Genomic DNA, 23,758 nt, shown 5'->3' with positions numbered 1-23,758 from the left:
CTGGAGGGCACCAGGTTAGGGAAGGCTGTTATAGGTAATACCTGAATCCTTAGATACATTCCCCGCCCCCATTCCCTTTTTGCACCTTTGGTGGTTAAAATGGGCTTCTAAAATGTAAGTGAGGTCAGGAATAAGAAAAATAGCATTATTCACAGTATTTGGTGACTGAGGGGAAATAAGCAATAGGCTTAACTGCAAGGCAGATCTAGGTTGTACGGTACATTGCTTCTGAGGTCCAGCTGAGATATGGAATATATCACAAAAGTTCAAATGATGTCAGGACAACATTCTGGGTATAATTGCAGCCACAATTATACTCAACTGAATTTTGTATATTCTCTGGCCTTTATGTATAATACACGAGAAATCGGGGATTCTGTGCATAGTGACTGAATTATGTACATTCGCCAACCATTTTGCATAATCTCCAATGGGCTTTGGGGGATGTAGATATTTCCACTGCATTCTCTGGGCAATATGCACATTTTTTCTGGTCAGTATGTATAATAGTGAGATAATTTACAAAAATCAGCCGAGATATTCACATTCCCTAAGGCATGTTGGGGATTGTGCATATTGACCAGAAAATGTGCACAATTGCCTCTTCAGTGAAGATTTATGTTGTGAATCACCCTGAGATCTACGGGTATAGGGTGGTGTCAGAGCTGCTTCCAGATCCTAGCTCACAGAGGATCACGCTAGCCAGCGATCATTAAGTAAAAGTCTTTATTGAGTTACAGTTTCCATTCTCAAGCTGCTGCGTGCAACTCTACGTCTAGTGGTTAGATCGGCGAAGCTCCGTCTGAGTCTCCGCCCCTTGTGCACCAACTTAATATCCTAGCCCTGCTCCACCTTTTCCGCCTGACTGTTCTCCTCTGGGTCCCTCTGCCCCCCGGGGTCTCTTCCTTCCGGGATTCTTCTGACGCTGACCCCCCGGAACCTCCTGTCTCCTTGCGCCGGGCTTTAGGACCTGGCTCCCTTTCCGGGCTGCCTACTGCGTCACTTTCCTGTGCATTTGAACTTGGCGCGCGCGCCCAACCTTCCACTTTCCGTCTGACCGTTTCTTCGCTCCCTGATGGAGGTGTGGCCACTCCTGACTCGTGCCCTCCCCCCTGTTGTGAGCTGCCAGCGCTTGATCCCTGGCGCCCTTCCTCTTCCCTGCTCTCTGGCTGTGACGCTGGTCCCGATCTCCAACTGCTCTCCTCTGAGTCCCCTCTGGCTCTATCTTCCTGGGGTGTCCCCCTAGGCTCCCCCCTTGCCCTGGCCACTGGTGCTCCTTTCTGTGAATCTTCTGATTCACTGGAAAGACTCGGAGATCTCGGGTCGTCGTCATCACTCATCTTTTCTTCTGCCTCCTCCCCCTCGCTCTCTGTTTCCTCCCTTGCCCTTGCCTCTGCTCCTGAACCCCTGACAGGTGGTATAGAAAATAAATAAATAAATAAATAAATAAATAAATAAATAAATCATGCACATTCTCCATGAGACTAGTGAATGTGCCCAGTTATTATGCACATTATCTGCCCAGCTCACCTTAGAAATGGACCTTCTGAATTTTATATTGCTATCTTGGCAGGGCCCCTACTCTCTACTTCTCTTTCTAAAGGAATAAAGAGATTCTGAAGTGCTATAATGCTGTCTGGTATCTGAAAGAATAAAATTTGCAGTGCTTTCTGACTTGTGCAGAGTATGTTACTTGCATGCTTAATGCTACAGAAGTGTGCCTATTGTATCCTGTGATTGATTAAACCCGGCTTTTGACAGCTTACAGAGATCATCATACTGAAAAGTTAGAAAAATGACACTGCTTGATTAATTTCCTCTCTTATCTGAATATTCATTTGATCCTCCAGATGTGATAAAGTTCAAAAACCAACCCCTCCTTCCCTTTATCTTAAAATCAAATGTGAAGAGCAATACTTCATCTAAGAAGGAAAAAATTAATTGTCATACTGCCATCGTTATTTCACAGAGATCTATTAAAATTACATTTGCATACCACATTATGAGGTTGAGATATAAACCTAGCTTCCAGTGGGGGGAAAACACGTTTACTCATTACAGAAAAGAATTGTTTACTTATATGAGACACAAAATGCTAAGTGAAAAATGGTGTCCTGGCCTATTAAAGCAAATAGCTTTGTCTGGGCAATGTTGGACAAAATGTACATGGCATGTTTTGGGGGAAGAACTACTATATGTAAACATTTCTTCTTAGGTTTTGTGAGACTCATCATGTGTAGTATTGGTCTTGGTTATGGATGGGAGGAGAGATTCAAACCAAATTTATCAAATTCACACTTCCCAAAACAATAAAGGTAAAGCGACCCCTGACCGTTAGGTCCAGTCGCAAACAACTCTGGGGTTGCAACGCTCATCTTGCTTTATTGGTCATGGGAGATGGCGTACAGCTTCTGGGTCATGTGGCCAGCATGACTAAGCCACTTCTAGCGAACCAGAGCAGGGCACGGAAACGCCGTTTACCTTCCTGCCAGAGCGGTACCTATTTATCTACTTGCACTTCATGCTTTTGAACTGCTAGGTTGGCATGAGAGCTGAATTGCAGCCATCCTTTGAAATTTGCAGCTAATTGGATTTTGAGGTGCGGTTCTCCAGTGAAACCATGTTTACAAAAAAGTCTACATTGGGGGGAAGTGTGTCTAAAAAATTACATATATTACTTAAAAATACAGTGGCACCTTGGTTTAAGAACAGCCCCGTTTACGAACCATTCAGTATAAGAACTCCACAAAACCGGAAGTAGTGTCCCAGTTTGCGAACTTTACCTCGGTCTAAGGACGGAATCCGATGGTGGAAGGGTGGTGGCCTCAGTTTAAGAATGGCTTTGGTTTAAGAACAGACTTCTGGAATGAATTAAGTTCGTAAACCAAGGTACCACTGTAACGTAATACAATGCATTATATTGGAATAAATTGTTTGCAAAAATGCATACACCAGTCGAAACTAAATACAGAAAGGTGTTTATTTGAAGAAATTCCCACTATAATAATGAATAAATTTCACGAGGATTTTTTAAATAAATAAAAAATAACAGATTGCTGCTGAAATTTGGAAAACTGGTTTATTATCCTTTGGCGACTTTGGATTATTTGATTAATTCACAGATATAAAAGGTACGAAGAAGGCTTCTAAAAGCAGGCAGCAAAACAGCTAAATCTGCATTGACAGCAAGTTGTGCAGCCGCCCCCCAATTGTCTCAAGGCTGTGCTCCAGTTTCAGATAGTTCTACTTAGAAACTCATTTCTCTCTTTAATACAAACTGCAGACTCCAAACCATTTTCTACTAGCTGGAAGGCATCAGCTTCCCAAACCCTGCTGGGTATTATTTTCCAAAAACCGTTAGATTCCCTTGATGGACTGGCGACTGATCATTTCTGACCATTGGAAATCTGCTTATTGAGGGCTGGTGATCCTCAGCCACCAGCCCTTTCTAATGTGCCGTAGTGCGTGATGCCATTTTATTACTGTCAAGTTTCCTTTTTTTAAAAAAATCCATTTCTAAGAGAGGTTCATCATTCACACAGCCATCATTCGATATATTTAGCAGCTAGTTAAATGAGAATTCAAAAACAATATTTTTAAATGAAAGCCACTTGAGCATATTTCTCTGGATTTGATTTCGAACCAGACATGTGGCATGCCATTTTTTGGCAAGGGTATATATTGCTTTTCCTGCTGTTTGCATCATTTTTAGAAAGCTTTGTGTAAGCATATGCCTGCAATCCTCATTAAGGGAAACACATTTTAAAAACTATCTTCTGAATCAAAGTATGAATATCTGGGGTTGATAACAACAAATGCACTTTGATTGCCAGAGCAGGTGCTCAATTTATGCATCATGGCTGAAAAGACATATTAATACCTTACCAAAGGAGAAACCTTTCTAGCAGTCTCCAAATTGCAAATAAAATGACAGTCTGTTTCATTAGTTTAATCTCCTTTTGTTGTGATCAAATCTGTCTATCCTAAGGAAGATTTTGCATTTGAAATCGTTACTAAAAGGGAAGCAATTATATCAGCTCCAAGGAGAGAGAGAGAGAGAGAGAGTTTAAGGATTATCTATTTGGGCTACAGAAATGATCAGATGCCCACTGAGTGGCTTTGAGTCACTATCATCCGACAGCTAATTCCAAAGGTCTGGTATCAAACATCTGTGCCATGTTACTGCTGGAGCACTGGGGGATTAAAACAGCATGGGAGACGGATGTGGGAGATTCATTAAAATGGACAATATTATTATTTATTATTAAATTTGTATAGACAACACTGTGGACAAAGGAATCTTTGGACTGAGTCTCAGTGATACCGAGATATATTTCTTTTCAGCTGCAGTTCTACCTGGGAGAAAGCTCCATAGAAAACCGTGTGTCTTATTTCTGAGTTGACACATACCAGATTTGTTTACATGATTTAGCTTCCTTGTATAGTTTACTCTCTGTGAAACATCTTGTGTTCTTGAGATGTACCATGTATCATAATTGGCAGCTTATCTGGGCTACTGGTGTCCGACTACACAACTTGTGCTATACCAAGCCAAACAAACACAGCTTCCTAGCCATGTTTTATGGTCTGTCAAATGCTTGATCACCTCCCAGTATTGCAACCTCATGCAGGCAGCAAAAACAGAAGCTTGATCAATCCCCTTTTGAACTGCCATCAACTGGCTGGCAGGCTACATTCAGCCTGGTGGGTCTCCAGTTTAGCAAATCTGTCCTACTCTAAAACAGGTAGAAGAGCAGAAGAATACTGCAATAAAAAAACATACATGGGGCTCCCCCCCATTGTTTTTCTTATCATTACTTAGATACCCAGCTTTCTCTTTTTCAATGAGAGCTCAAAGTGGTTTGCAAAGCAAAAGTTACAACGAAATATCAAAAACAGTAAAAAAAAAATCAAAATACTACAAGAACATGTCCTGAATTTCGCTCTCGCTGACATCAAAGGTGAGCTGGAAGATCTCAGGAAGTGGCAGCTCTTCTGCCACCAGATCTCCCCCCTCCTGCCTCCCCTCCATTTCTCTAGGTTTGATTGCTAAATCAGGGAGACCTCTCAGCCAAATCCCTTTCCCCCACTGCCTCTGCTATTTCAGCATTTGCTTAGATAGAGCAATACACACTGCTGTTCCAAAATGATAATAAAGTAATACCATTATTTTCTCACTTTTTATTCCCAGTATAAGAAGTCATCTTTGAGCTTTATTCTTCTGTCTGTTGCAGGAACGTGATGGAAGGTCAAATGCATATTTTCCTCAAGTGATTGACACTTTAATCAGCTATTCTTTCCTTTTTCATATGTGTTTGATACTTCCTTTCAGTGTCAGCAAGATACCCAGGCTGTGCATTGCCTGGGCTGTTAATTATTCCACATACTCCCATGCAGGGGTGGAACAAGAGCCACCCTAATTACTGATAAAAGAAAACACTTTGTTAATGTTTGGTAAGTCTATAAAAGTAATTAACATCTTCACCTTACCCTAGCCTCTCCCTGGCATTAGGAATATCAGGTTGTGTTTCAGTATCACTGAGAGCTCCTCTGTAACAACATCAGAAGAAGTTCAATACTCTCTGTCCAAATTAATTAACCCCACTAGCCCAGAAGGAAGATAAAGGATTGTGCATGCTTAAGTTTCATGAAGGGAAACTGAATGATCGAACAAAATTTATTACCGAAGTCATAGCTTTCTTTCCTTTGACATGTTTCTTTCTGCCTCATTGTTAATTGCTTTCCTTAATGTCCATTCCTTGATGGTGAACACTAACTAAACTGGCTTGCTATGGGGACAATATATTGTGTCAAGATGGTTGCATCCACAAGGAATATCCAGAGGGATGTCTTCCAACGCCTGTCCAATCCCACTTCCCATCATCCCCAGCCAGAAAGACCAACGGTCATGAAGGATGACATGAGTTATAGTCCAACGCCATCTGCAGGCACACCACTTTGACTACCCTTGATGTGTAGGCTTCTGTTTATCACTGACAAGTCTCACAGATTTACAGCAAGCTTTTACAAACCAGAAGTAACTCCCATTGATGATGATGATGATGATTTATTTATACCCCAGCCACTCTGGGCGGCTTTCAACAAAATATTAAAATACAGTAATGCATCAAACATTAAAAGCTTCCCTAAATAGGGCTGCCTTCAGATGTCTTCTAAAAGTCTGGTAGTAGTTGTTCTCTTTGACATCTGGTGGGAGGGCGTTCCACAGGGTGGGTGCCACTACCGAGAAGGCCCTCTGCCTGGTTCCCTGTAACTTGGCTTCTCACAGTGAGGGAACCGCCAGAAGGCCCTCGGCACTGGACCTCAGTGTCCGGGTAGAACGATGGGGGTGGAGATGTTCCTTCAGTTCAATGGGACATTCCCAGATTTACAGGAATGCGGACTTAATTGCTTGAATGTCTGCTATTTGAGAGAAAGTTTTGCTTAATTGTAACCTATATTTTTACCTATCTTATCAAAACCTTTACAAATTCATTCTGTCTTTCCAGGTATTGTTCCACCCTAAAGCATTTAAAGTCCATTCTTCAGGCAAAAAGGATCCCCAGAGTAACAGACAAATGTTAACGATAAAACAGCCCCTTTTCTCAGGCTTACCGTCTTAAAGATGCAACACAAAAGGGAAAGGGATTGGGAGACAGGAGGAAAAAAGCAAACCCAGCTACATGATTGTTGTAGTGTTCTGGGAGCACATGATTTGCTCCCCTTACTGAAGCTAAGCAGGTCTGGGTCTCATCAGCTCCTAGATGAGAGACCAATAAGGAACCCCACTGATCTCTGCCATGAGCTCAATCATGGAATTAAGGTGAGATTTAAATGTAGTATAGAGACAACCAGTCAGGTTGTATATCCACAGCAATGTCCAGAGGAATGACCACTGGGAGGAAGGCAGAAAGAAGGAATGCCATGGTACGCCTGCATCAGCACAACTAGACACCTTCATCTGCCCTAGCTACAACAAAACATGTCTCTCCCATATTAGTCTCTACAGCCACAGCAGGTGCTGTAACTTTCCAGCAGTTTGACTTCACCTCCAAAGGCACACTCCTCCATTGTCTCCCGAGACAGGCAAATGCAAACCATAAATGTAGTATATAATAATAATAATAATAATAATAATAATAATAATAATAATAATAATATTCAGATAGAGTCAAGCTCTAACTCATTTCTTGACTATTTCCAGTCAGGCTGGCATCTATTTTTCCTCTATAGATGGCATTTTGCAACACAAGAAAAATCTGTCAAGTAAAAGATATTTAAGTACCAGAATAGCAGAAGCAGAAAGTATGCATAATCCAAAGTCATGCTGTGAGATATTTCTCTTTGAAATACTTCTATTTTTAATGGAATGCTTCTGCAGGGTTTATCTTGGTTTATGACCTCTTCATACACCACATTTTCGTATGCAGAGAATTTCCTTATAAGAAAAAAGAAAGTGTATTTTCTTGCTTGTGGAAGTTGATGCAAATATTTATTTTGCTGCAAGTAGGCGGATTCCAAAGGCTTCCTGCCCTATGTGCTCAAGGCAAAATAAACATTTAAGCTTCACAAATGATAGGGTTCTCTTTTCCTTTTTAGTAAGTGAAACTATTTCAGGAAATGTCATGTGACACAACTTTTAGGAGAGGGATGGGAACTTGTGGGCCTCCAGGTGTTGTTGCTGAACTCCAGCTCCCATCATTCCTGACCGCTGGTCATGCTGTCTGAGGTTGTTTTAGAATAACTGAAACTGCTATTTTTCTAGAAAAAAAGGTGCTGGAACTCATCACAAACATCTCTCTCTTTCTCTTAGAAAGGCAATAATGCCCACCTGAGAGGTCCCGGAACTGAGTTCCGGTGAGTTCCCCCTGGGGAAAAAGCCCTGACTGAAACATCCCTTTCATATATTCCCCTTTTTGTATATATAGGTAAATTTTCATAAAAACAAATCACCCAAATGCAGTGGAGAGACAGCAGAGCTGAAGTTAATAATCTCTTTGGTTTTAGGTTGCCCTGCTCACATTCATTTATGCATAGCAAATTCAAGCACATTGTTCTGGTTCCTTTCAAAATATACAGAGTGGGTTTTGTCAAACCTAAATTCCGCTAGCTATTCAGCAGGCAGCTGAAGCCAGAGGTCTGCATGATTTTGTGCAGCCACCTGCAAGGTTTAGTTTACCATTTATTTTTTGGAAGCATCACCCTGCTTTCCAGGTTTGCGATTGTGAATTTACATACTGCTGTCTCTTTGTAAGATAAATCATATTTTCATTTCAATCTGCATCTGCTTGGAATAATATTCTGGTGGACTTCCACTTGCCAGTGTGATCCAGCTTCCATTCTGTTGACTGTGTGTCGTTGGCAGAGTCCCAGGGTTTTATTCACACACTCCTCATTCTTGCCATTATCAGCTCCATAGGCAGAAGGGCAGAATCTCAGCCTTGAATCAGGATTTGGCAGTTGTAATCAATTGAACAGAGGCTGTGGTTGACCCATAGGAACAGTGATGGGTCTTGCATCATCTGAAGTGGGATTGGGGGTTACCCATTGTCAACACCATCTTTCTACCTATCCTGCAGCAAAGGCGCCATCTAGAATACTCAAGTTCCCTTTACCAACACCACTTTATTTGCAGTTTGCTTTGACTAGAGAGTCCAGGGAATCTGTCAGCCATCACAGCGTTGACTATCACAATGTTTGCTTCTACCTCCCATTCCTTTGAGACAACTGGCAGATTGCAATTCACATATGCTTACAAATAATGGCTGCATGCGTAGGTACAGTGGCGTAGCGTGGGGGTGCACCGGGCGCAACATCGGGGGGGGCGCTCGCACTCGCAGCTCTCTGCCCCTACCTGGCTCACTCACTCTCTCTCACTGCAGTGCTGGCTGTGCGAATCCGATCCGAGCCGCTGGGTCGCCGCCCACTGTGGAGGGGGTGGGTGCTAGGCATGCGGTGCGGAGAGAGAGCGAGGGACTATCTGGGGGAGGGACAGTGCAGCGGCCACCCAGCACAGCGCTGAGCGCAGGAGAGAACCACACCAGACCAGACCAGGCAGCAGCAAGAAGAAGCTGGCAGCGGCGGCAGGTTAGGGGTTAGGGGGCGCAAATTACTTGCCTTGCCCCAGGTGCTGACAACCCACACTATGCCACTGCGTAGGTATTGTATAAGATAAAATCTGTATCCATGTAGCTGCTGTGCTCCAGCTGACATGTATCTTATAGACAAAAGCAAGAGGTGTAGATCAGGGATTGGCAACCTAAGGCCCGCGGGCCGGGTAAAGCCCGAGGGAATCATTTATCCAGCCCGTGGCAACCCCTGCTGCCCGCTCTTACTGGCTTAGTGTGGTGCCCCACTTCTGGGTTGGGGGAGTATCGGAAATAGCTTGTGCACATGCGCAAATGTTATTTCTGGTGCTCCTCTGACCCGGAAGTGCACCAGAAATAGCGTGTGCGCACACGTATGGGCGCGGCTCCCCCGCCCTCCGCACAATCGTCACCAGAGACACCGGCCCGAAGCAAGGAAAGCTTGCCAACGCCTGGTGTAGATGATCAATTTATTTAATCAAATGTAGGCTCGCTTTATAAAATGTCAGTAATGCATGGGTCCACTTCATGTAAACATTTTTTCTCCAACTGAATAAATATCTCCCTACAATTATGTATTAACTTGAAGTCTAGTAGAAATGCTAAGATAATTTCACTAATTGAATATGGGACTCTCAAACACTCCAGCCCATAGACTCTGAAGTATGTAGGGACAGGACTGAGCCCTCCCCCCTCTGCTTCTTGAGGGGCCACGGTGGTGGAGGGCTTCATTGGGCTTACTGGCGGTGGTGGCAGGCCTCCCTGGGCCTTGTGCCCTCCTCCCATCATGTGTGACATCATGTGTCTCTCCTGAAACTCCCAACGTCTATTAAACCTAGAACTACAAGACTGAGCTGCAGGGTAGTCCTTATGGAGAAAAGGAAATGGTTCCTGCAGATATCCTAACCAATATGAATCGACAGCAAACAGATAAGATTTGCCTTTTGAGAGTCCCTAAGCCCAATATACCTTAAAATATATTAACTAGATAGCGGAGATAAACTCTGTTCAATGCTTGCTATTGAGCTTACGTCTCAGGGGTGGTTTGTGGTGATTTTTCTCTCTCGCCACTAAAAATAATTACATGGGATACAAGCGGAGAATAGCAATGATAAAGATTTAAGCCTGACTAGTCACACACTTCTTCTGAATGCCTGAATGTTTAGAAATAGCAAATGCTACAGACTTCATTCTCAAACCATAATACATGCGCATACAATAGATGTAAAGGGATTACAGGGAGTGGGAAGAATTTGTGAGGTGTGTTATTTGCAGGGCAAATATGTTCATCTAATGAGAAGCACCTAGAAAGGCAGCTTATTTATCGGCCATGCTGCAAAACCTTTATACAGATAACAATTATTTCCCTCTGCTCCCGTAAGAAACTAGAGCTGCAGGACTCGCTTGCTGTTTTAAGCCTGTCAAAACTTAGGGAAAGCAGATTTGGGATCGTAAACTATTATGCAGTTCAACACAAACTGCCACATCTTCCAGGGAAGCATTTCTTTAAATTTCATGTTTAGCTGAGAAAGTGAGTATTAAGCACATCCAGGAATATGCTATGCTGGAGTTTGGACTGAGATCAGTGCTTTTTATATAGAACCTGGCGAGTCTGTGCATTCAGCCCTAAATAATGAATGAAACAGCTGCTGATGGTCCTCTGAAAACAAAGCGAGTGGCATCTAAGAAAATGTTGGTTCTGGAATTGGTTATTCCTTTTAGTTATTCTCTGTGCTTAGGGATGGCAAAAGCGCACACTGACTTCCCTGAGCAGCTTTTCTCAGCTTAATAAACAGAACAATAACAAGAGTCAAGGACAGAAAGAAACGTTAGGTATTCAGGCATTACTTTTTTAAAAAAATATGTTTTGCATCTGTCTTTGCTAAATGGCGAATCACAACATCAAAGAACTAGAAGGAACCAAAAGCCATCTGGTCCAATCCTCCTGTTGCTAGTTGGGACTCACCATCTTCTTCATCTTCTTTTAATATATTTTTTATTAAATTTTCATATTTTTCCTTTGTCACATTCATATCAAATCATATCATCACATACAACTTCGCTTATACCGAGCATAGACTCCCCCCCCCCAGTCCCTGGCTTTCTTAACCAATCACAATCATCTTAGCATTTCTATATCACCCTATTTACCTTCTTACTATACTTTACTTTAGTATTTGTAAACCAGCTTCAAAAATTATCATTACAAAATATTTGAAATCAAACCTTCAAATGTTTATGTTGGTACTAAAGGGTTAAGAGGTAACAAGTCGCTCTAATCACTGAGCAGCTGGAAGTCATTAAGCATCCAGGAATGTGAGTTAGTTTGTATAAATAGTCAGTTTACCCATGTGTTTTCTCTTCTTTTCTCCCCCCCCCCCTTGACCTGACTCGCAGACTCAGTTTGTGGCCATGGGCGTGTTTGCTAATATGAGTTAAGTTTAGAGTAAAGTTTTCTTTATGCCGGAGATAAAAGCATGTGTGCTTTATCACCAGGGTTTTTTCTTTTGTAAATAAAGTTTTTTCCTGAGTTCCAAAGTGCTTGCTCCAGGATTCTTCATTGAAAGGTACTGACTCTCCTGCCTTCTTCAACCGCTGCACGAAATTCTCTGCTGAGACAAGATTTATGGCGTTGGAAGCGCACTGGACGTTTACTTAACATTAAACTAATTAAAAACAATGTTCTTTCATATACTCACCATCTTCTAATCAACTCGCACAGGCTCCAGAAGGCTGCCAGACTCAGGGCATACACCAAAGGAGAAGGCAACCACATTCCTGGAGTCCATAGCCAAAGATGACCTGGGGAAGAAATGCTTTCCTGGATTGAAATATGGGGAATGGTTGGCATTGGTTCACACATGATGCAACCACTGTTATCAGCTCAGGAGCATACAGAGTTGTGTTTACATGGAGGCACGACTTATGTGAAGCACTAGATCAGGCATGTCCAACTCACAAGAGTGCAATCTACTCCAAGTATTAAAAAACTGGCTGTGATCTACCCTTTGTCCATACCATGATCACCCTGTTGGACATGCCTGCATTAGATGAATCCAAATATGAACACTTAAATACTGTAACAAACTGGCAGGACAACAGGGAGGAGGAAGAGGATCCTGACAAGGGGTGTAGCTGGGTCTGGAACACACTGGGGCAAGCAGGCGATGGGGAAGGAAGTACTCACAGGGTGACAGATGATGGCAAGGGGATGGAGGTGAACAGGAACCAGAGCAGCAGGATCCATCACCAGAGCCAGTGGGGTCCCTGTCCCCATGAACACAGTAGGATCTGATGCTTGGGGAGCAGCAGAAGTGGCGCTCTAGGAGGCTGAGGCAGGCAAGGGCCCACAGCCACCTCCCTAGCTGGCTAGGTGGGGCTCGCTTGCTCTGGGAGGAGGGGTGTGATTCCTCAGCTGGAGTAGGGTTGGAACAGGGTCACATGCCTCATCAAGCCCAGATGCTGCAATCAGCATGCAGAGTACAAAAGGGAAGCAGAGGTTAGGTGCTGTGTCTGCTCAGCCTTGGCTTGGATGCTCCTGGACCTCCATGGTACTGTTCTTTGGGTTTGAGATTGGACTGTATTCTGACTGCTGGATTTCGGACTTGGCTACTTGGATTGACCCTGGATCGTATTTCTTGACCTTTGGACTTTGCTTGTCTGACTTGACCCACCTGGACTTGAACTTTGGACTTGACTTACTGACTTGCTACCAGGTAGGCCAGGAGTTCAGGACATATACACTTTTCTGTTGGTGCAAGGGGGGAAATAGGTATAAAAGGGAGAATTCCTGGACACCAAGATCCAAGTTTTGGGCAGGTACTCTATGGTGAGAGAAACCCACCAGAGATTTAATATATATGCAGCAAATATGCCCTTCTGCATTCCAGAACTTCCCTCTCCCCCCAGGATAGGAAAAGACCATGTTTGGTACGTTAAAAATTGGTTTATTTACCAACTCTTCAAAGGTCAGGTTAATGTGTTTTTCCATACATCAGTCAGAAAAGTTGCACAGGCATTAAAACATGGTTTAGTGTCAAAGTGGTGAAAGTTCCTAAATTATTGATACAGGAATGGAAGAGAAGCTTGTTAGAGACACGTGGCTAGGATGGAGCAACCAGCTTAGCCTTTTCACATGCTGACCTTCTTAAGTAGATTGAGGGAAAACAAAGTCTTGATTACCTAGCCCTCCCCCCCCCCCGTGAGTTAAGCCTGGCAGGACAGCTTACGTTATGGTATTAACCCCTTCATGCATTAATTAGACTTAAGTATGTTGGTTATATGAAGCTGGTTATCCCAAATTTCCATTATAGGGAAATAATAGATCATATCCTTTTGCACTAGTTCTTTATGGAACGTAAGTACAGTCCTGAAGGAATGTGGTTTATTTTTCTGTGGTGCTCATACATTATCTAAGCTAGGGGTAGGAGCTAAAGACTAAGGGTGGGAGTGCGGTCCTCCAACCCTCATGACTCTTCTCAGGCCACTTCCCCTTGTCAGCTCTGCCCCCTCCTCAAGTGCTTTTGTCTAGCTGGAATGTGCCCTTCAGCTGTGACAATGCCTTAGGCTTGCCTGGATACAGGCTGGAGACATGTGTATGGTGGTGTCAGCATGTAGAAACGTCTTGTTTTTGTGTAGCTGGAATGTGAGTTAAGGCTCACACCTGTTCCTCCATTCACTTTTGCCTCTGGCAGCTTAGGATCTCAATCCAGTGCCATCTACCAAAACTACTAAAAAATACATAACTCTGGGCCCCATAACCCTTTGTGGGAATGTTAAAGATAGTAGGAAAGGTTATATTGCATAAGTATTATCCTTCCTTCATTCACACTAGCTGCAGATAGGTAGCCGTGTTGGTCTGCCATAGTCAAAATAAAAAAATTCCTTCCAGTAGCACCTTAAAGACCAACTAAGTTAGTTCTTGGTATGAGCTTTCGTGTGCATGCACACTTCTTCAGATACACTGAAACAGAAGTTGCCAGATCCTTCTATATAGTGAGAAGGTGGGGAGGGGTATTACTCAGAAGGGTGGTGGGAATGGGAGATTGTTCTGAACAGAGACATTGGATTCTTATCTCATTATACATGACTAAGCCATTTCTCACCTTCTCACCCCTTGCCTTTTCCTGTAAGACCTATTACAGTCGTTAAGAGTCGTCAACAGGCTCATCTCAGCTATCTGCCAATCTCCCATTCCCACCACCCTTCTGAGTAATACCCCTCCCCACCTTCTCACTATATAGAAGGATCTGGCAACTTCTGTTTCAGTGTATCTGAAGAAGTGTGCATGCACACAAAAGCTCATACCAAGAACTAACTTAGTTGGTCTTTAAGGTGCTACTGGAAGGAATTTTTTTATTCATTCACACTAGTTAGTGATGTAGCAGAGCATATTCCCCTCAATATAGCAGGAAGCTAGTTTGCAGATTCATTTGGATTACTTAACTAAAGAAATTTAATCTGGCTTGCCCATATGGATTATTTCTGGTGTCCTTTTTTATCCCTCTCAAAAGAATAAAGACCCAAGGGTATTTCCTTAAAAGTAACAAGAAATTTACTCACATTCAGTTCACGATTAGATCCCTGAAAGGCAAGCTTTACTTAGTAGTTACATAACAAACTGTGAGTTTATCTCATATGGAGATTGAGTTCATGCGCTCTCAGCCAGCAGACAGCAAAATTACATTAAGAGAACAAAATGGCTGCAGGAGAGCAGCATGGCAACAAGAGAGCAGCAAGCAAGAGCGAGAAAATGGCTGCGTGACTTGGCTCTTTTATGGAGTCAGCCAGGGCCACGCCCATCTCCCAGATCACATGCAGGGGGAGGAAGCTCCAGACCAGTGTAACAGGAAGTTACACTGACTGGAGTAACATCCCCCTACCTGTGCCCACTCTAGGGAAATAAGAAATGTTGTACTTGACTGTTCCAATGGATTACATCCCATAACACCTCCTGTCCCCCTCTCAGTAAGCACCAGCAATCCACTGTGTTGGGAAGCTGGAAAAGCAATAGTGCCCTACCTGTTCTGCCTCACCAGCCACTACCTGCTACAGGTATTGTAGTCCAACAAGATTTAGAAGGCCAAATATTATCACCATGAGGAAAAAACCCATTTGATTAAACATCACTGTTCTGCTTGTATGGCTTCAGTTCTGATCTTCATTTGATTTAACGAAAGTATTTCAAGCTTTGGCCAAGATCCAAGGGTTTGCAAATGACAGTGTGGCATGTAGTTATTAAGAGCCCTGATTTACAAGAGCAAGCTGGTGGTTTAAACAGAAAGCTAAGTGCCTATTAATACAGAGTTTAAAAGCTTCTCTGCCTCATTACTGTTTAGCTAAAAGCCTTCCAACTCCATGCTGCTCATTCCCTCACCCCCTACTTGTCAGAATGGAGAGATTGTGGAATATGTCATCATGGCCTGTCCACAACTTCCATCAGGATTCCTGAGAGCATCCTGTTGAGAGCCCGTTGCAGAAAGCACAGAAATGCAGCGTGAATTGATACGGAAAGGTTTGGCTAAATTGACTTGAGCATACTGTCATTTAAAAAAAAACAACCATGTTGAATTTGGGTAGTGACAGATTTAAAACAATCCAATTCAGATTATAAAAATTGTCTGTGGTACTATTTACAGCTATAGGTCCTATCATAGAATATTACCATGAGTGTCTGAGACTGGTAATTATTGTTTTGAAAGGATATAAAAGTAGAATTGAAGTTCAAGGGTGCCTCCATGCTAGCCTTTCCTCCTACCATTAAAACCATTAACAATTCCTCTCTCATTTTCTTACAAATTTCTTATGAACTGTTGCATGTGTGTGTGTGTGTTTCTCAGGAGTCACCCTGTGTTTATTTGTTCTTCATATTGCAGAGGTTTAGTAAGTTTTAGAACTTACCTGGCAAGCCAAGGCAGGCCATTATTTGAGCTCCTCATGCTCCTGCTTCACTGTAAGGGAGATGGAGCTTGTGATGAGTGTGGCAATTCTACTGCTCTCCCTTACTTGCTGTTCCTGGCCATTGTCCATTAGGGGAAACAGGGCACTGTCCCTCCAGAGGTGTATTGAGGGGAACATCACTGGTTTGCCCTCACTGGGTGCCAAGCCGAGGGGCTGCCGCAACAATGATGTACAATGGAAGGCGGGGGGTTGTGCATTGTGCAGATCTCAAATTCTTTCTACATTTAAGATCATCAATGCAACATCAATCCAGACTGAATGCAAATGAACCAAAATGTGTTTCCACAACAACACTTTTTATTTATTTATCCCCACCCCACCCCCGTCAACTTTCACAACTAATGAAAACCTGGGGAGCTTTCTGAATTTGCCCGCCGTTCCTCCTGAATAGCAAATGCTTCCTTTAATTAATAGTTGTTGGCACTTCCAGCTGCTGGTGCTTGATAAGCTGTGGGCAGAAGACCTAAAGCTATGAACACACTATTGATTTTACTATTGATCGGGTATCTTCTTTCTTTCTTTCTTTCTTTCTCACTGCTGCTATTTCACATGCAAATGGATGGTAATGGCTCCACATTATGACTGCTCTATTCGGGTGGCATTTGAGAAGGTGCAATTTAATCCAGTGATCGGGATTTCCCAGTGTCTCATGCCACCCCACCCCACCCCCACCACCCAGTATTGTCAGAGTGAAGGGAGAACTTAGGCTGCTGACAGAAAAGGCTCTTATCTTGAAAGAAATACAGCGCTGTCTCCCAGAAGACTAATAGAAGAATTATCAACATGTCCTATGGGAGAACAATGATCACTTTTATGTTGGTTAATGTGACAAGTTGCCTAAGGGCACTTCTGCTTGGCAGCTCCCTTATAATATCAGTTTAGTGGAGGCCTTTTGAATCAATAGCATGGAAAGAGGCCCTTGGCAAAGGAGGCTTGTTTCCCCCACCTTGACATCAGGAAATGGGTTTTATAGGTTCCTTGTGTGGAGAGGTCTGATGGGAACAGAAGGGGACCAGAATAAGACAGGAAGCCTCTGTGTTGGCTTGTTATGAAGCATGTGTGGTGGTGTTATGTATTTAAAAATCCTAAACCATCTAAATTAGAATCATCTAAAGGGTGTGCAAAATACAACAGAAACAAAATATGTAACATGATATAAAATCATCATGTGCGCCATAAAAGCATAAGCAACAGAAATATAAAGAAACAAGGTACATAATCTAACCTCAGAGGTCAGAAACAGCCTGGGCAAAAAACTATGCTTAAATGAGTTTTCTAAAATGGATAAATGAGAGTTCCTCATGAATCACCGAGGGCATTTCAGGCTATAAGACTAAACATGGGAATTGCCTCCTTCTGACTTACTGCCCCACAACAGTCCATAAAGCACAGTACCACCAACAGGTTTGCCCCTGAGTGATTGTATGGGTCTGGGGAGGAAGTCTTTCACCTGGGCCCAAGTTGTTCAGGGCTTTAAAAGTCAACAAGAAGACCTTGAGCAGGATATCTTAGACCAGGCATCCCCAACCTGTGGCCCTCCAGATGTTTTGGCCTACAATTCTCATGATCCCTAGCTAATAGGACCAGTGTTCAGGGATGATGGGAACTGTAGTCCAAAACATCTGGAGGGTCGAAGGTTGGCGGTGCCTGTCTTAGACTTCTATATTGCAGGCATCAGCCTACAAAATTCATGCCACAAAATATGTCTTAGTCTTAGAGAATTCATCCCACAAAATACTTGCTAATCTTATATGCTGCTAATTTTTGCGGCACCAGTTTGGTAGGTTATCAACAGCAAGACAGCAGGTGTGTATATGTGTCTCTGTGGGGGTGGGTGTAGCAAAAGGACAAACAGTTGTCCACAGTAAGGCATAGAAAATGCAAACTGTTACAGTACAAGCTACTGTCATGTTCAAGGTTGCTTCCAGATTGCCGTTTATTGTGGAATCAAGCACTGTTCATGCACACAAGCCATTTGCAGTGTCCACACAATACTATCGTCATCAAAATGCCAGGGCATGCATTCTGTACACTGACTCTGGATTTCCACTTAGTTCAGATAATCAAACAAGTAAAAAAATAACCCATCCAGCTGCTGGTGCTCATTGCTTCCCCTTTCTCTCCACAGGGTACTCTTCCACAGGTACAGGAGTCCATGCAGTCCCTGGGCTCCTGCCATCTATGATGAAATCTTGTGGCTGGGGGCAAGGGAAGACAAATGCTCCATCTTGCATTAGTTGTTTGCTGCTGTGACTGAATGGCTAGGGAGCTGCAGTGGGAGCAGCAGCGTGCATTTCATAGAATCATAGAATTGTAGAGGTAGAAGGGATGCTGAGGGTCATCTAGTTCAACCTCCTGCAATGCAGGAATCTCAACTAAAGCATTCATGGCCATCAAACCTGAGTCCCATTGGAGTCCCAGGATACCCTCTCTTTTGCCCCTGACATGACACACACACACACACACACACACACACACACACAGAGAGAGAGTATTGGCCCTGCTGAGGCTCAAGGTATCACCTCTCGCTTTCCAGTCTCATGGTCCAAGGAATAAGCCTCTGGAGCCAGTGTGGATTGTGGCTCCCCTTACTGGCTGTGCTTTGGCTGCTTGTCACAATATTTCCCTCTCTGTTTGGGTCTTGAGCCCTTGTTCCTGGGGGGCTGCTTGTGTTCTCTGAAGGTGGGGGTGTTGTGTTGGGCATTGGGTTCTCTTCCTTTCTGCTTGTGTGCTGTGCTCCCGAAAAACAGATTTAAAGCAGCATAAGGGAACTCTAAGCCCTGCTGGTAGGGACATCTGGCCGTAGCAGGGCTATCAAGGATAAAGCCAGGAAGGCTGCTCATGTGCCACCAGGGTGACATTTATTGTGTTGTGGTTGTGGCGGTGCAAAGTTGTATGTACAGTGGTGCCTCGCAAGACGAAATTAATTCGTTCCGCAAGTCTCTTCGTCTTGCGGTTTTTTCGTCTTGCGATGCACGGTTTCCCATAGGAATGCATTGAAAATCAATTAATGCGTTCCTAGGGAAACCGCCTTCGGACCAGGTCCGGGGACAGTCTGCCCCCGGACCTCTTCTGAAGGCTGGGGGGGGCAAGGGCTTTTCTTCCCACCCCCAGCATTTTAAAAAACCCTGGGACAGCGGAGGACTTCTCCGCTGTCCGGGGCGATCTTAAAATGCTGGCGGGCGGCATTTTAAAATCGCCCCGGACAGCGGAGGACTTCTCCGCTGTCCGGGGCGATTTAAAAGCCCCTGGGAAGGCAGGCAGGGGGGACAAAGACTTTCGCCCCCTGCCCGCCTTCAGAAGGTGTTCCCGCCCCCCGCCCCACTTCGGAACAGCTTTCCGAAGTGGAGCGGCTGGGGCAGGTGTCCCCACCCCCCTCCCCACTTCGGAACAGCTTTCCGAAGTGGGGCGGCGGGGGCAGGTGTCCCCGCCCCCCCTCCCCACTTCGGAACAGCTTTCCGAAGTGGGGCGGCTGGGGCAGGTGTCCCCACCCCCCTCCCCACTTCGGAACAGCTTTCCGAAGTGGGGCGGCTGGGGCTGGTGTCCCCACCCCCCCTCCCCACTTCGGAACAGCTTTCCGAAGTGGGGCGGCGGGGGCAGGTGTCCCCGCCCCCACTTCGGAACAACATTTTAAAATCTCCCCGTGTCCCGGGAAGATTTTAAAATGCTGGGGGTCGGGCTGCCGACCCCCAGCATTTTAAAACCTTCCCGGGACACGGGGAGATTTTAAAATGCTGGGGGTCGGCAGATCGCTTCTCCCCTTTGCCGCCCCTTGCTTCAAAAGGGGTCGGGGGGAGAGAGAGAGGAAGGCGCACGCTTTTCCCTCTGTCCCCTCTTTTGAAGCAAGGGGCGGCAACGGGGAGAAGATCGCTTCTCCCCTTTGCCGCCCCTTGCTTCAAAAGGGGTCGGGGGGGGAGAGAGAGGAAGGCGCACGCTTTTCCCTCTGTCCCCTCTTTTGAAGCAAGGGGCGGCAACGGGGAGAAGATCGCTTCTCCCCTTTGCCGCCCCTTGCTTCAAAAGGGGTCGGGGGGAGAGAGAGAGGAAGGCGCACGCTTTTCCCTCTGTCCCCTCTTTTGAAGCAAGGGGCGGCAACGGGGAGAAGATCGCTTCTCCCCTTTGCCGCCCCTTGCTTCAAAAGGGGTTGGGGGGGGAGAGAGAGGAAGGCGCACGCTTTTCCCTCTGTCCCCTCTTTTGAAGCAAGGGGCGGCAACGGGGAGAAGATCGCTTCTCCCCTTTGCCGCCCCTTGCTTCAAAAGGGGTCGGGGGGAGAGAGAGGAAGGCGCACGCTTTCCCCTCTGTCCCCTCTTTTGAAGCAAGGGGCGGCAACGGGGAGAAGATCGCTTCTCCCCTTTGCCGCCCCTTGCTTCAAAAGCGGTCGGGGGGGGAGAGAGAGAGGAAGGCGCACGCTTTTCCCTCTGTCCCCTCTTTTGAAGCAAGGGGCGGCAACGGGGAGAAGATCGCTTCTCCCCTTTGCCGCCCCTTGCTTCAAAAGGGGTCGGGGGGAGAGAGAGAGGAAGGCGCACGCTTTTCCCTCTGTCCCCTCTTTTGAAGCAAGGGGCGGCAACGGGGAGAAGATCGCTTCTCCCCTTTGCCGCCCCTTGCTTCAAAAGAGGTCCGGGGAGAAAGGGGAAGACGCCAGCATTTTAAAAAACCTTGGGACAGCGGGGGACTTCTCCGCTGTCCGGGGTGAATTTAAAATGCTGGCGGGCGGCAGCAAAGCCTTCGCTGCCGCCCGCCAGCATTTTAAAAAACCTCGGGACAAAGGAGAAGTCCTCCGCTGTCCCGGGGTTTTTAAAAAACCTCTCCGCCCCCCGCCAGGCTTCGGAGCAGCCTTCCGAAGCCTGGCGGCGGGAGGAGGTCCGAGGACAGTGGGCAAGACGCCCTGTCCCGGAGATTTCCCTATGGGCTTTCGTCTTGCGAAGCAAGCCCATAGGGAAATTCGTTTTGCGAAGCGTCTCCAAAACGGAAAACCCTTTCGTCTAGCGGGTTTTCCGTCTTGCGAGGCGTTCGTCTTGCGGGGTACCACTGTATTCTCAATGCATGTCCTCCCTGCCACAAGCTCATTTCGTTGCTCCTTCCCTTCCTCATTGCGGTCACCGTCCCTGATTGGTGGGTTTTGGCAGCGTTTCCAGGACCAATGTGTCTGCTGCTTCTGTATTTCCGTGCTGTGTTTTGTCTCCTCCCCTCCTGGCCTAATATTGTGGCCGTTCTACTGCTTGAATTGGTATACACAGGAAATGCTCTGTAAAAGTATGAAAATCAAGGCTTAAGCATTAGTCATAATTTGCACCACTGGCTCCCTTGCAGAAGCATTGAACAAATGTCAAAGAAGGAAAACAACTTGGGGCTTTCACCTGTTTCACAGTTATGTAATGTTTCAGGAGTGGGGAGGGGGTAGAAGATGTGTAAGTTATGCAGCACAGGCAAGAGAACTTGAGCTCTAAAAAACAAAACCGAAATTGCTGGCTTCACATGAAGAACAACTGTTCTATCATTCCAGTGACCATCACAGGTGCCTGGGTTGGGCCATGCAGCAAAATTTGAAGTGCTGCTGGTAACAACATTCCAGTAACAAAAGTAGGTTTTTCTTTTCTAGAACGGGCAATAAGATTCCTTTTCATCTTGTGATCTCCCATAAGAGAGGCTCTTGTACATAGGGACAGCTGGCCTCTTTCTCAGACTCTGTCCAAAAGGCTGCACTAGACACAGAGGCTGTCCATAAGGAAAATAGGGAACAGGTGTTGCCTTACTAGTGAATCGCACCTTTGGGTCCTGGGATGTTTCCTAAGTTATTTTATACCATCGCTGAGAGTGGTGAAGGGGATGCAATAGAAGCGGTACTTCTGCTGCAATTGTTAAGGATGGTCACTAGGGTTAGGATGATTTCATTGTTATATTTATAATAAACATTTGTGCCTTTTTAGTATAACCTTTTATAGAAGATTATCCTGTTCATAAAAAGCTACAACAATAAAATAATAATGAAAAAAGAGCATAGCCAGGCAGTTCTATAGGAATTGGCGTAATTCCAGGCAATCAGCTATTTGTTTGTTTTTCAAAACAATACATTTAAAAATATTTATACCTTTTTACATACAAAAATCTTTTGCAGGATGCCTTACAAATAGATAAAACACAATACAAGAAAATCTAAATGCTGCAGATGAAAAAACAGCAGCAGCAGCAGCAGCAGCAGCAGCATAAAAGCCAGAGACTAAACTTTCACATTTAAAAGGTCAGAGAAAATATTTTTAAAGTGTTTCTGCCTAGTGCTGTTGTATCATAGGATGTCATACCATAGCAGGATCAAAATATATATGCATGCAGTCATGCTTACATTTCATTTCTCAAATCTCTCCCCATGTAAAAGTATGAATCAATGCCCAAAAAATTAACATTAGAATGATTGCATGAAATTAAACCCATTTAACAAATGACTAGGGTGACACCTAGCATGCTTTGCATATTCTGTTTCAGAATAAATGAATATAACCAGGATGGTTTTCCATTTGCTGGCATGCATACATCAGATACTGTATATATATAGATATATATCGTCTAATTTTATGAATCATCCATTGATTGTTCAAGACAGCAATTGCAACAACATACTCTGCTTTCTTTCACATTCAGAAATGAAATTGGATTGTTACAATGAGCCATTGTCTGGACATAAAGTCACTGTCTCTCACAACAGCTGCGAGGAGTCTGGCACCACGGCAATTGCCAATACTGTTGCACAGGAAGAATAAGCATGAGCTGTAATGTTAATGCATAGCCTACTTAGTGTGAAGAAAGAGAGATGCTAACATATGCACCTTATTGAAAAAAGCAAAAAACAGGCAAACAGACCGGGGGGGGCAGGTCTGTAGAGCCTGGGGATGTTGACCATTTGTTCAGAAAAACCAACAACTCAGAAGTACGAAATATGGATGTGAAATCTAGGGCTGTGCCCCCCCTTTTGAATTTTGCAATCAGACTTTGCTGGGAGTGGAAATAAGCCTGAGAAATAGCATCCTGAGGTCATTATGGTAGATTTTCTCAGAAGCTGCAATGGAAGAGAACGAATAGGTTTGGAGAAAGATGGATTTGAAAGCAGGCAGAATGACTGGAAGTTAATTGCTGAGGCCATGAGACAACTGCCGTTTCATGTCGCCATGTACCAACTGCACTGGCTCCCGGTGGAGTACAGGATCAGGTTTAAGGTGCTGGTTTTAACCTTTAAAGCCCTATACGGCCTAGGACCCTCGTACCTACGGGACCGCCTCTCCTGGTATGTCCCACAGAGAAATCTACGGTCTGCAAATAAAAACATCCTAAAGATCCCAGGCCACAGAGAGGTTAGGTTGGCCTCAACTAGAGCCAGGGCTTTTTCGGCTGTGGCTCCAATCTGGTGGAACGCTCTGTCACAAGAGACTAGGGCCCTGCAGGACCTGACATCCTTCCACAGGGCATGCAAGACAGAGCTGTTCCACCAGGCCTTTGGTCAGGGCGCAGCCTGACCCCCTCCTCTGGCAATCTGCACAGAATTTTGCTTGATGGTTGCCATTAATTTGATTTTAATTTGATTTAATTAATTTTAGAATGAATGTTTTAGAATGTTGGACTATTTTGACTGTTGTTAGCCGCCCTGAGCCCGGCTTCGGCTGGGGAGGGCGGGATATAAATAAAAATTATTATTATTATTATTATTGTTGTTGTTGTTGTTGTTG

The 23,758-nt window shown here is 44.7% G+C and overlaps 1 long non-coding RNA gene across 1 annotated transcript; it reads right to left on the bottom strand.

Annotated features, from left to right (window-relative positions):
- Window positions 1–12,120: 12,120 nt before the first annotated feature.
- Window positions 12,121–14,839, bottom strand: LOC308582517. Its single transcript, XR_014005726.1, has 3 exons — window positions 14,649–14,839; window positions 13,042–13,140; window positions 12,121–12,834 (listed from the first exon to the last, which is right to left on the bottom strand). It is a non-coding gene; the product is annotated as an uncharacterized lncRNA (long non-coding RNA).
- Window positions 14,840–23,758: the final 8,919 nt, after the last annotated feature.

Source organism: Podarcis bocagei, assembly GCF_964188305.1.
Source record: "Podarcis bocagei genome assembly, chromosome: 2".
NCBI lineage: Eukaryota > Metazoa > Chordata > Lepidosauria > Squamata > Lacertidae > Podarcis > Podarcis bocagei.
Note: the sequence above shows the minus strand (reverse complement) of the source record. Positions and strands in the feature narration are given on the sequence as shown.